We start from the raw sequence: 12,500 nt of genomic DNA, 5'->3' as shown, positions 1-12,500 counted from the left end.
ACATACCACACAGCCACTCCTATCGTCATTTAATGTCCGTTTTTCCATGCTGGCATGGGTTGGATGGTTTGACCGGAGCTGGCCAGCTGGAGGGCTGCACCAGGTTCCAGTCTGCTTTGGCTTGGTTTCTATGGCTGGATGCCCTTCCTAATGCCAACCACTTTACAGTGTGTGCTGGGTGCGTTTATGTGACAGCGGCACAAGTACTTTTTACATGGCACCAGCGCAGGACTCTTGCAGGCCAATGCTCTTTATGAAGGGGAGTAGCCTTGACACTTATGTTGTGGAGTACAGGTCTTCTTGAGTACAGCAAGGTGCCAGGTATCTCGGTCCTTTCTAATCTTGTCTGAAAGGTTCAGTGTCCTGAGGTCATCCTTCAGTACTTCATCCCATGTCTTCTATCTACTTTTGGCACTTTTTCATGAAGCTGTTGGTATCCATCCACATCACATATCATCATCATCATCATCATCGTCGTTTAACGTCCGCTTTTCATGCTAGCATGGGTTGGCCGATTTGACTGAGGACTGGCGAACCAGATGGCTACACCAGGCTCCAATCTGATTTGGCAGAGTTTCTACAGCTGGATGCCCTTCCTAACGCCAACCACTCCGAGAGTGTAGTGCGTGCTTTTACGTGCCACCGGCACGAAGGCCAGTCAGGCGGTACTGGCAACGGCCACGTTCAAAATGGTCTATTTTATCTGCCACCTGCACAAGAGCCAGTCCAGCAGCACTGGCAACGACCTTGCTTGAATGTTATATATATATATATATATATGTATATATATATTTGCATGCTCAGTCATGTGGAAATGGTCTGTTGAAATTTCTGCTCACAAACATGTGAATACACATCATTGAAATCTCTAAGCTACAAGATAATACATGATTAATTTAAAACAATGTGAATGAATAAGTGTAGCATTTGTCAGAAAAATCTGAATGCTAAAGGGTTAATCATACTTAATTTTTGAGATTCAAGTCAAACCCTGAAGGGAGGAGGTTTGTCATTGATAAGGTTGCGGATAGCAACGAAAGTACTTCGACAAACAAACACCCGATTGATTGGTTAAATAAACAATTGATTCGTTAATTGGTTAGATATTTAGCCAGTTGACTAACAATAAAGAAGTGATATTGAACCAGTGTATGTGTTTATTATTATTGGCATAATGACCCTCCCAAGACACAACAGTACTTAACCATAGAAAATCTGTATATCATGTATCATAATGGACAATCTGTTTGTGTGTGTGGGGGGGTCCATGTATGAAGACTTGAACCCTGTATAGGTAAGGCACATATTGACCCCTGCCCCTTCTCAACCCTTTTTTTCACTTTCTCAGCTACCATATGATAGTCAGGCACTGTTTATTTAAAAAGATTTTTTTTTTAAGAATAACTGGGAGAGGGGAACCAATAATTTTGCCTGTAGCCACTACCACCACCACCACCACCACTCTCTTCTACACCACTGCTTTCACAAACTACCCCACCACCAACACCACCATCACTACCATCTTTCATCTTTTCCTCTGCTGAAAGCATTAGGCCAAGTTAACGAATCCACTAATCAAACATTTCTCAGAAAAGCTTTTAGTTCGATTTTCAAAAATTAAATGTACATGCATATAAATATAAAATTATTTTATTATATTAGCTATGCCTTTTTTTAAAGTATTTGTTGCTTGTTTCTGAGTATATATATATATATATATATATACATTTGTTAGTGCATGTGTCCATTTATGTGAATGTGTGTGGATACACACATATGTATACCCAATCACACACAGAAATACATATACAAAATTTGTGTACTTTTTGTCTTCCTGTGCAATAAAGACAACAGGAAGTTTAGGGCATTTTAGGTTTATTATTATTATTATTATTATTATTATTATCATTATTGTCATCATCAAACTGATCATCAATATTGTCAACGTAATGCCCTCACATCCGTAGTCCTTGCAGCAATAATAGCAATTATTACTATTATTATTATTACTACTACTACTACTATTATTATTATTATTATTATTATTACTACTACTACTACTACTACTATTATTATGATTATTACCATCTTACTCTAAGTTATTGCTTACTTTCTTTCTCTCCTGCTATGCACCCTCACACACACACACACACACACACACATCCCACACGCTCACAAATACACCATTACTATTGCTATGGCCATCTCTAAAAGCCACGGTGGTAGGTGATTGGAGGTAGGGTGAGTGAATAATGGGTTTGTCTGATCCAGCCCCATCCGCTAGCTATGGATACGGGGCCAATATTCCTTTTTTTTTTTTTTTTTACTCTTTTCTTTTTCTTTTTTTTTTTTTTAAACTTCCAGAAAGGAAAAGCAAAATCTAACTGCAAGAAAAAAAAAGACACAAAAAAAAATAACATCAATTTACATAATAAAGATGTTTTCTTTTTGCAGAATTGGAAAATAAATAAAAATGAATAAAAAAGAAAAACGAATTATGCAAAATAAATAATTAAAACACATTGCTTTGTGGATGCAAGGAATTGAAGATAATGGTAATAATAATAATAATAATAATAATAATAATAATGATAATGATGGTAATAATTGTAATAATAATTATTATTATTATTTTTATTAATGATAATAATAATAATGGTGATGATGATAAATAGATTTTCTTTTTAATAAATATAGTAAATAAAAGTAAAGTAAAAAATATTAAAAAAAAAAACTGAGAAAATGAAGAAAATCATCCTAAGATTATTGAAACAAATATCTACAAATTGGTTTTAAAATATCGATTGGTGTCGGAAGTTATTTCAAGGAAGAGGAGATACCGAAACCAGAATCAGCTTAAGCCCAGACCAGCCCAGACCAGCCCAGACCAGACCAGACCACATTAATGCAAGATGAGAGCCTTTATATGTGCGTGCGTGTGTGTGTGTGTGTGTGTGTGTGTGTGTGAAGGGTAGGGTGTGAAGCAGCAATGAAGAGTTACAGTAGCGAGGTGTGTTTTGTGCGGCATGGAGTGAAGGATTGAGATGCTGCAGTTTCTGAGACATGATGGTGGAGATGGGGATGTGTGGCTTGGTAGGTGTGTGGTGGCGCTGATGAGTTTCATTTGGTGGAAATCTTTTTGATGAGATCAAATCCTTTCCTTTCATTTTGAAATTTTTTTTTTTTCCCCCTTTCCTATTTTTTTTTTTTAAAACGAAATTTTTTTCTTTCTCCATTTTTTTTTTCTTTTCTGTTTTGTTTTTTATTTTTTCATTTTTTTTTTGTTTATTCATTTTTCTTTTTATTTATGTATTTGTTTATGTAATAAAAAAAAATAACAGTTTAAAGTTGAATTGTATAAGAGGAAGAGGAGGGAGTCATAAAACAGGGGGGGGGATAAAAGAAAACAAAACAAAATATGTTAGCATCGTGTTGTTTGAAATATATGTATTTCACGGCATCTATAAACACACACTTACACATATATACACACACTTATATGCATGCAATATATGTATATACATAAAAATATGAAATTCACATGACAAATTTTCACTGATGACAAAGTAAATACAACAGCAAAGAAACAAAAAGTAAAAGAAAAAAAGAAAACCAAATCTATTACTTCATTCCATCCATCCTGTCATGTGGGAATGAGGGGAGGAGTACTCATGCATGGTCTGTGGAACTGTGGAATTGGTAAAAAACCTCGAAGGCTCTAAAGACTAAATTGATAGTCATAACGATAACTCGCAAAAAAAAAAAAGAAAAGAAAAAAGAAAAAGGCGACGCTTATCTTGATCTTGTTGTTGTTGCTGTTGGTGATGATGATGATGACGTTGATAATGTTTTTAGTGTTTATTGTTGTCGTGTTTATTTTAGTGCAAAAAAAAAAAAAGATTATTTCCGTTTTATTTTTTATTTCTCCCCCCCCCACCTCCCAAATGCAATTTTGTAAGCACCTCCCACAATTTAACACGATAAAACGTGGAAAAAAAAAATTGAAAAATAATTGAAGCCAAATCTTTGAATTGAACTTGTTTCCTCTGTTTTAAAAAGAACCAGGCTTTTTTCTTTCTTTTCTTTTCTTTGTCCCCCCCCCATCCCCTCTCTTTTCCTTTTTTTTTTTCAAGTAATTGTAAACACACATCAGAAATGTGTGTGCATGTATATATGATATATATATACATATATATATATATATATATATATATATATATATATATATATATATATACACACACACACAGAGTAAATGTTTGTTTTACTCCTTTGTTTAAGAAGGAGATGATCCAATACATCAGAATAATACAATTTACAAATACAGAGACTCCTCTTCACTCCTGTTCATCTTTTTCCTCTTCCAAAATTGTGTTCGTTGGTTGTTTAGTTTTTGATTTTGTTTATATTTAAAAATAAAAAAAATTGTCCCCTCCCCCCCTCTCTCTCTCTTCTCCCTGTCTTTTTTGTTTTTTCGCTCTTTTGATGAAATAATGGATCAGGAAGTCAATTTACTTTCGTTAATGTTTTGATTGATTTCAATGATACAAGCATCAGTTGATCAAGAGGTAAGACGCCGATAACGAGTCACTGCAGTACAGTTTCATTTCATTTCATCTCCCCAATTCAAGTTTTGCTAATGCCAAGGGTGGGGTTTTTTGGGGGTTTTTTTTTTTTCAATTCCATTATGCAGGTATGGTTGTGTGGTAAGAGGTTTGTTTCCCAACCACATAGTTTCAGGTTCAGTCCCAATGTGTGGTACCTTGGGCAAGTGTCTTCTATCAAAGCCATGTGAGTGGATTTGGTAGATGGAAACCGAAAGAAACCCATTGTGTGTGTGTGTGCATGTGTGTGTGCACTTGCCCAAGGTGCCACACAGTGGGGCTGAACCTGGGAACCATGTGGTTGTGAAGCAAGCTTTTTACCACACAACCATGCCTGTGCCTATGTTAATCTTTAGCATTTTGAAGGCAAATCATGTTGCCATATGAGCTTTCTCCCCTCCCAATGCAACACAGTGTGCCTGTAGCTACAGGGGAGAAAACTCATCCAGCAACATGATTCACCCTCAGTGTGCTAAAGGTTAAAGATATCAGATCAACTCTGATTAGTGAAGGCTCTAATGGTAACATTATAAAATACTGATATAAGAGAGAAAAGAGCAACGTGTAGGAACCTTGACACAACTCCAGTAATATATTTATCTAACTTTATGTTCTCTAAGTGGTCCTGTTACTTTTTTCTGTTTCACATTATGAATTATAATGTTTATTATAATTTTATACTGACAGACTTATTTATAATTTTATTGATATGGTCATATCATATTGTAAACATTAGAATTAAGGTGGGGTACATTGCTGTAATGGGCTTGTGTGTGTGTGTGTGTGTGTATTTTTATTCTGTTCTTGCAAAGAAAATAGTGTTGATACAAACAGCAAATTTTGTTCACAATTCCTTGTCAACAAATTGTGTGTTAGATCTATGCTTTGTGAAGATATATGGAGTAAAAATAAAAATCCTTTATTTTGATAAAGAGGAAAGGGTTAATGACAGTAAAGGCATCCAGCTGTAAAACTATGGCACAATGATATGTACTTACCTAACCCATGCTAGGATAGAAAAATGAATGTAAATGAATTACACACATGCACATAATGCAACATGCAAGCTGGACATGGGCGTCCACATGCCACACTGCAGGCTACTTGTCTAAGAAGGCAGTTACTCTTTAGTTCTCACACATGGGACATCTTTTCTATTACTATGGTGTCACAGGCACAATAAAGTGTCTGTGACACCATAGCTTACTCTGTGTATGTGTGTATGTAATGATATAGAATATGATGAGTGATGCTCCAGTCAGTGTAAACTGAGGAGACAGATCATATCTATAAATGTTGTTGGCACTCCGTCGCTTACGACGTCGAGGGTTCCAGTTGATCCGATCAACGGAACAGCCTGCTCGTGAAATTAACGTGCAAGTGGCCGAGCACTCCACAGACACATGTACCCTTTACATAGTTCTCGGGGATATTCAGCGTGACACAGTGTGACAAGGCTGACCCTTTGAATTACAGGCACAACAGAAACAGGAAGTAAGAGTGAGAGAAAGTTGTGGTGAAAGAGTACAGCAGGGTTCGCCACCATCCCCTGCTGGAGCCTCGTGGTGCTTTAGGTGTTTTCGCTCAATAAACACTCACAACGCCCGGTCTGGGAATCGAAACCGCGATCCTATGACCGCGAGTCCGCTGCCCTAACCACTTGGCCATTGCGCCTCCACCATATCTATAAATGATACATTTATAAATTCTCAATTATTTTCTGGTGATAAAAATATATATATATAAAAAATGGATTTAAGTATGTAATTTAAAAAGAAAAAGTGCAGCAAGTGCTTTTCTATGTCATCATTAATGTGGTCATTCTATAATTTGGGGCTGGATAAGATCCAGGTCCTGTCAGCAAGCTTTTTGCCCATTTCTGTGTAATATTGGTACCCCAAATTTCATTTGTCTTTACATTCTGAGTTCAAATTCCGCCAAGGTCAACTTTGCCTTTTATCCTTTCGGGGTCGATAAATTAAGTACCAGTTGCGTGCTGGGAGCGATCTAATCAACTGGCCCCCTCCCCCAAAATTTCAGGCCTTGTGCCTAAAGTAGAAAAGGGTATTGGTGCTCCAAATGTTTGATGTCATTTTTTGTTGTGCGCTTCAGAAATTAATTCATGTATAAAATACTGTTTGTTATTTAATGCATAAACAATTAGTACACCTTCCTAAGCAGGGTCACTTGCTTACAAACAAATAATCCTTCTCTATCTTATATCTTGTTGCTCGTGTGAGATATACTGAGGAACTGGTTAGGACTGGTTGAACTGTATAGTAGTAGATGTTGTTGTGAGGAGACTGAGAGTGTTGGTCAGTTGGTCTAGGACAGAGTCACAAGATCAGGCTGTATAGTGATAATTGTTGTTGTGAGGTTACTGAGAGTATTGGTTAGTTGGTCAGAGATAGACAGTCACATCACTGGATTGTATAGTAATATTTATTGTTGTGCAGAAACTATGATTGTTGTTGGTCAGTGACATAGTTGCAAGATCAGACTCTCGTAGAAATTATTGTTTATGAGGTGACCAAGAGTGTTGGTCAGAGAAGACAAGATGAAGCTGAGTCTAATTTAAATTCCTGTTTTATCTCTCGTCTCTTTATCATTGATAGGCTCAGCATGGTCAGGCAGATGATTAAATTGATCTTTGTATTAAACATAATCTATGGCTTTGTTTCAAACCTTGTCTGATGATTTTGCCTTTCATTTTTCCAGGATCAATAATAATGATAATAATAATAATATTCATTTCAAATTTTGGCACCAGGCCAGCAATTTCAAGGGAGGGGATAAATTGATTACATTGAGACCCCCCCCCCCCCGTACTCAGTACTTATTTTACCAACTCCAAAACGGCAAAGTCAACCTCGGTGGAATTTGAACTCAGAACATAAAGACAAACAAGATGCCACTAAACGTGAGTTCGATTCCGGGACCGGGCTGCGTGTTGTGTTCTTGAACAAGACACTTTATTTCACGTTGCTCCAGTTCATTCAGCTATAGAATTGCTATCTCTTGGATAACATTAGTGGCATGGAGAGGAGAAGCTGGTATGCATGGGGGGTAACTGCTGGTCTTCCATAAGTAACCTTGCCCAGACTTGTACCTCGGAGGCTAACTTTCTAGGTGCAATCCTATGGCCATACATGACTGAACCAGGTCTTTACCTTTTACTCTAGTAGAGAGGGACATAGCTTTATATCAAGTGATGAGCGACTAAATTATAAGAGGGGGACAGGCACAGGAGTCTTGATACAGAGGAGATACATGACTGCATTATATAAGGGTGGGTGGGAGTAACTGGAAAGAAAACACAGATGGCGGTGAGGGTTTCGTGACAGAAACTCAAGATACAAAATGGTGAATATATGAGAAAATATTGACCAAGGATGGGTATGGGTGAGTGAATAAGTTCATTAATGTGCGAAGAGAGTGGCAGATGGTTAGAGATGAAGGCAGCGAATGGAACATAGTGGGGGTGATGTGGTTGATCATAATTTCTAATACAATCAACATTAAATCTTAAGAGTTAATTAATAATATTGCTTTTTTTTTGTTTTTGTTTTTTGTCATCATCGTTTTCTTTATCTCTCACTGAATGCACTCACTTTCTCTGTCTTCTTCCTCCAGATACAAGAAATACTCTAATGACCTTTGTTACAAGTGCAGGCACACAAGACCGTTCCACTCAAGTGCTTTACTATGTAAGTAACAGTTGAAGTGATATTGTTTCCCAGCTTTACTTTGTATTCTAGATGCTTCCGTGAGATTGGGTTGAAGAACGGACACTGACTTGCATTCTGTCCTTTTTCTTGTATCTGATCTTGATTTACTTGCAGCTCTGTTGATTTTATTGTAAAATCATTGGGTTCGGATTTTATGTAAACTATTTTCCATTGCATTCATTCATTTGTTCTTGTTTTACATCTATTTTGCCATACCAGTATGAGTTAGATGAATACGAATTGTTCATGTGATGTTTTACAACTGGATGTCCTTCCTATTGGCAACCCTTGACTAATTTTTTTTACAATTTCATACATCTTTGAAAGCGCACGACCCCCAGACAGTTTGTTGGTAAGATACTTATTTCTTTACTGCCCACAAGGGGCTAAACACAGAGGGGACAAACAAGGACAGACAAAGGGATTAAGTCGATTACATCAACCCCAGTGCATAACTGGTACTTAATTCATCGACCCCGGAAGGATGAAAGGCAAAGTCGACCTCGGCAGAATATGAACTCAGAACGTAACGGCAGATGAAATACCGCGAAGCATTTGGCCCAGTGTGCTAATGATTCTGCCAGCTCACCACTTTGAATAACAATGATAATAATCATTATTGTATATTTGGGAGGTGAGGGGGGGTAGCTTCCTTTTGTAAACCAGAGTTATTGCAAATAGAACTGTGTGTTGCAGTTTCAACTTCTTTGTCAAGGACTTTCCAATTTTTCGTTATTAGTTTCTTATGTTCTGTTGAGACCAATGTGTTTTCTAAGGTGCCATTAACATTGATAACAAATGAGAATCATGGAAAGGAAGACAGACAATCATGGTGGCGTTGGTGATGGATTCGCTCTCACGTTTCTCATCTAATATTATTATTAAAAAAAGAAAAAAGAAAAGAACAAAAACAACAATGGCCACCACTACAGACATTTCATCCAGATAATATGATGCGGTCTGTGGAACAATAAATGACCATGGTCTGTCGACTGTGATTATTTATTGTTCCAAATAGTATGATTGAAATAAATATGAAAGAAATCCTTTATTAAATGTTAAAACTGGATTATAACCAAGTTTTTTTTTTGTAACACACACACACACACACACTATATGTATGTGTGATTTGGTTGAGTCATGATTTTCTTCCCTCCCTCACACCCTATAGGTGTGTGTGTGTGTGAGAGAAAGAGAAAGAGTGAGAAAGAGAGAGAGAGATTGAGACAAAAGTAGGTGACTGGATGGTGAGAAAAAGAATAGATGTATGGATCCAGAGTGATTTAAGCAACAAGAACTGAATAAAGGAGTGATGCATTATATATGAGAGAAGAAGGGAAAAGAATAAATGTGAGATTGAGTGTATTTAACCCTTTTTTATACCAAACCACCTGACATGGTCCTTGGTCTTGTGATACAAACTTCCTGTTAATTTATGTTCCAAACATCAGCTTGAACAATGACGATTATTTTACTAAATTCTTCTTTATTTTCAAAATTAACTGAATTATAAACAAAAGCAATTACTTTGTCTGTCTGTCTGTCTTATCTATCTCCCTCCTACTCTCACAACTCATTTTTTGCTCTCTCTCTCTCTATCTCTCTTTCTCTCTATCTCTCTCTCACCTAGGCCACTTTAATCACTGAAAGTTTGAGGGCCACTTGTGTACTGACAGAATTGAAAACATTTTGCTTTCTCATGCTATTATTACAATAATGAATGAATGGTCGTTAATTCAACATAAAATATTATCGTTGCAAAAACAGTAGTATCTTTCTTTACATTACAATTTTTAATTTTTTATAACATTTTTTAAATGTTTATTTAAGTGGCTGTGTGGTAAGTAGCTTGCTTACCAACCATACAGTTCTGGGTTCAGTCCCACTGCGTGGCACCTTGGGCAAGTGCCTTCTACTATGGCCTCGGGCCGACCAAAGCCTTGTGAGTGGATTTGGTAGACGGAAACTGAAAGAAGCCTGTTGTATATATGTATATATATATATATATATATGTATGTGTGTGTATGTTTGTGTGTCTGTGTTTGTCCCCCCAACATCGCTTGACAACCGATGGTGGTGTGTTTACGTCCCCGTAACTTAGCGGCTCGGCAAAAGAGACTGATAGAATAAGTACTAGACTCACAAAGAATAAGTCCTGGGGTCAATTTGCTCGACTAAAGGCGGTGCTCCAGCATGGCCACAGTCAAAATGACTGAAACAGGTAAAAGAGACTTTGTCTCTCTCTTTCTCTCTCTCTCTCTCTCTCCCTCTCCCTCTCTCTCTCTGAGCCCACTTTAATCACTGAAAGTTTGAGGGCCACTTGTGTACTGACAGAATTGAAAACATTTTGCTTTCTCATGCTATTATTACAATAATGAATGAATGGTCGTTAATTCAACATGAAATATTATCGTTGCAAAAACAGTAGTATCTTTCTTTTTTACTTTTCAGTACAATCTTTAATTTTTGATAAAAAAATTTTTAAATGTTTATTTAAATAAACCCATTTCAAGAAAGCATCAAGCAGGCCACATGTGACCTTCAGGCCTCAGGTTGGCCAGCCCTGCTCTTGCCCAACACCTCTCTAGCATCCCATCTCTCATCCCCTCTCTAGCATGTTCTCTCTTTCACTCAGTGTACAGCCAGTCTGCTCTCTCAGTCTTACAATATACACTCATTTACTCTACCACTCTGTCACTCACCTCCATCCCTCTCAACCTACTATGTCCTTCCTTTCTCCATCCCTACCCCCACCAGTCTCCATAGACATCTGTCATAAGTCTGGTGTTGAAGGCTGAAGTCTAGCAAGAATGCTGTGCTCAACTGACAACTGTTTAAGACTAACTACCAAGATGTTGCCACTTGTCTCTTATCGCATTACACACACACACATGCACGCATGTACGTACGTAGTTCTAGTGTCACAATAACATGCACCCACTCTTGTAAAGTGATTGATAGTAGGAAGGGCATTTCCTGACTGTAGAAACCAAAACACAATACGAAATAAACAAGACCAACTCCTCCAACTCATCTTGGAGAGTGGTACTCTTTTACTTGTTTCAGTCATTTGACTGCGGCCATGCTGGAGCACTACCTTTAGTCAAGGAAATTGACCCCAGGACTTATTCTTTGGAAGCCTAGTACTTATTCTATCGGTCTCTTTTGCCGAACCGCTAAGTTACAGGAACGTAAACACACCACCATCGGTTGTCAAGCGATGTTGGGGGGACAAACACAGACACATAAACACACACATACATACATATACACACACACACACACATATATATATACATATATACGACAGGCTTCTTTCAGTTTCCATCTACCAAATCCACTCACAAGGCTTTGGTCGGCCCGAGGCTATAGTAGAAGACACTTACCCAAGGTGCCACGCAGTGGGAATGAACCCGGAACCATGTGGTTGGTAAGCAAGCTACTTACCACACAGCCACTCTTAAGAATCAGTTGTACTCTAACTTGTACTCTAACAACCTGTCCCACTCATGTCCATATGGAAACTGGATGTATTTTACTATTAAGGCTGCGAGCTGGCAGAATTGTTTGCATGTGGAGCAAAATGCTTAGCGGCATTCTGAGTTCAAATGTCACCAAGGCCGACTTTGCCTTTCATCCTAGTACCAGTTGAACACTGGGGGTCAATTTAATTGACTTAGTGCCTACATCAAAATTACTGACCTTGTGCCAGAATTTGAAACCAACACCATTATTATTGTTGTTGTTGTTATCATTATAACAATAAAGGATCATTAGTACGCTGGTGAAATACTTAACAGTATTTTGTCCGTTTTTATGTTCTGAGTTCAAATTTCATCGAGGTCAACTTAGCTTTTCATCCTTAAAACAGTAGAATGTGATTTCAGGGAAATGGGGTTGTTGTTTCTAGCAGTCAAGCAACCATGTAAAAGACTCCTTTATTGGATAATATAACTGTGGAGGTGGTGGTGGTGGCAACAACAAAAGTATTGGAGATGTTGAGTGTGGTGGTGGTGATGGTGCTGGGGGAGTTTCTACTGATGGGCAAGATGGTAGGGAGGAGGGGGGCAGGTTGAACAGTTAAAGGTGTCTCTGAACAGCAACAACAACATCAACAGAAGGTAGAAAGCCAAAACATCTGGAGATGATAGCTATAGTGATGAGAGAG

At 37.7% G+C, this 12,500-nt stretch overlaps 1 protein-coding gene across 1 annotated transcript in view; it reads left to right on the top strand.

The window, feature by feature from the left end:
- Positions 1-12,500, top strand: part of LOC106878908 (dihydrolipoyllysine-residue succinyltransferase component of 2-oxoglutarate dehydrogenase complex, mitochondrial) — a 191,374-nt gene that overhangs the window by 15,514 nt on the left and 163,360 nt on the right. The window contains exon 2 of the mRNA XM_089359605.1: positions 8,238-8,311. The gene's annotated coding sequence lies outside the window, so the exon portion shown is untranslated. The remainder of the gene's footprint in view (positions 1-8,237; positions 8,312-12,500) is intronic.

This window comes from Octopus bimaculoides, chromosome 11 (assembly GCF_046866305.1).
Source record: "Octopus bimaculoides isolate indiv1 chromosome 11, ASM4686630v1, whole genome shotgun sequence".
Taxonomy (NCBI): domain Eukaryota; kingdom Metazoa; phylum Mollusca; class Cephalopoda; order Octopoda; family Octopodidae; genus Octopus; species Octopus bimaculoides.
The sequence above is the reverse complement of the archived record's forward strand: the minus strand, read 5'-3'. Positions and strand labels throughout refer to the sequence as shown.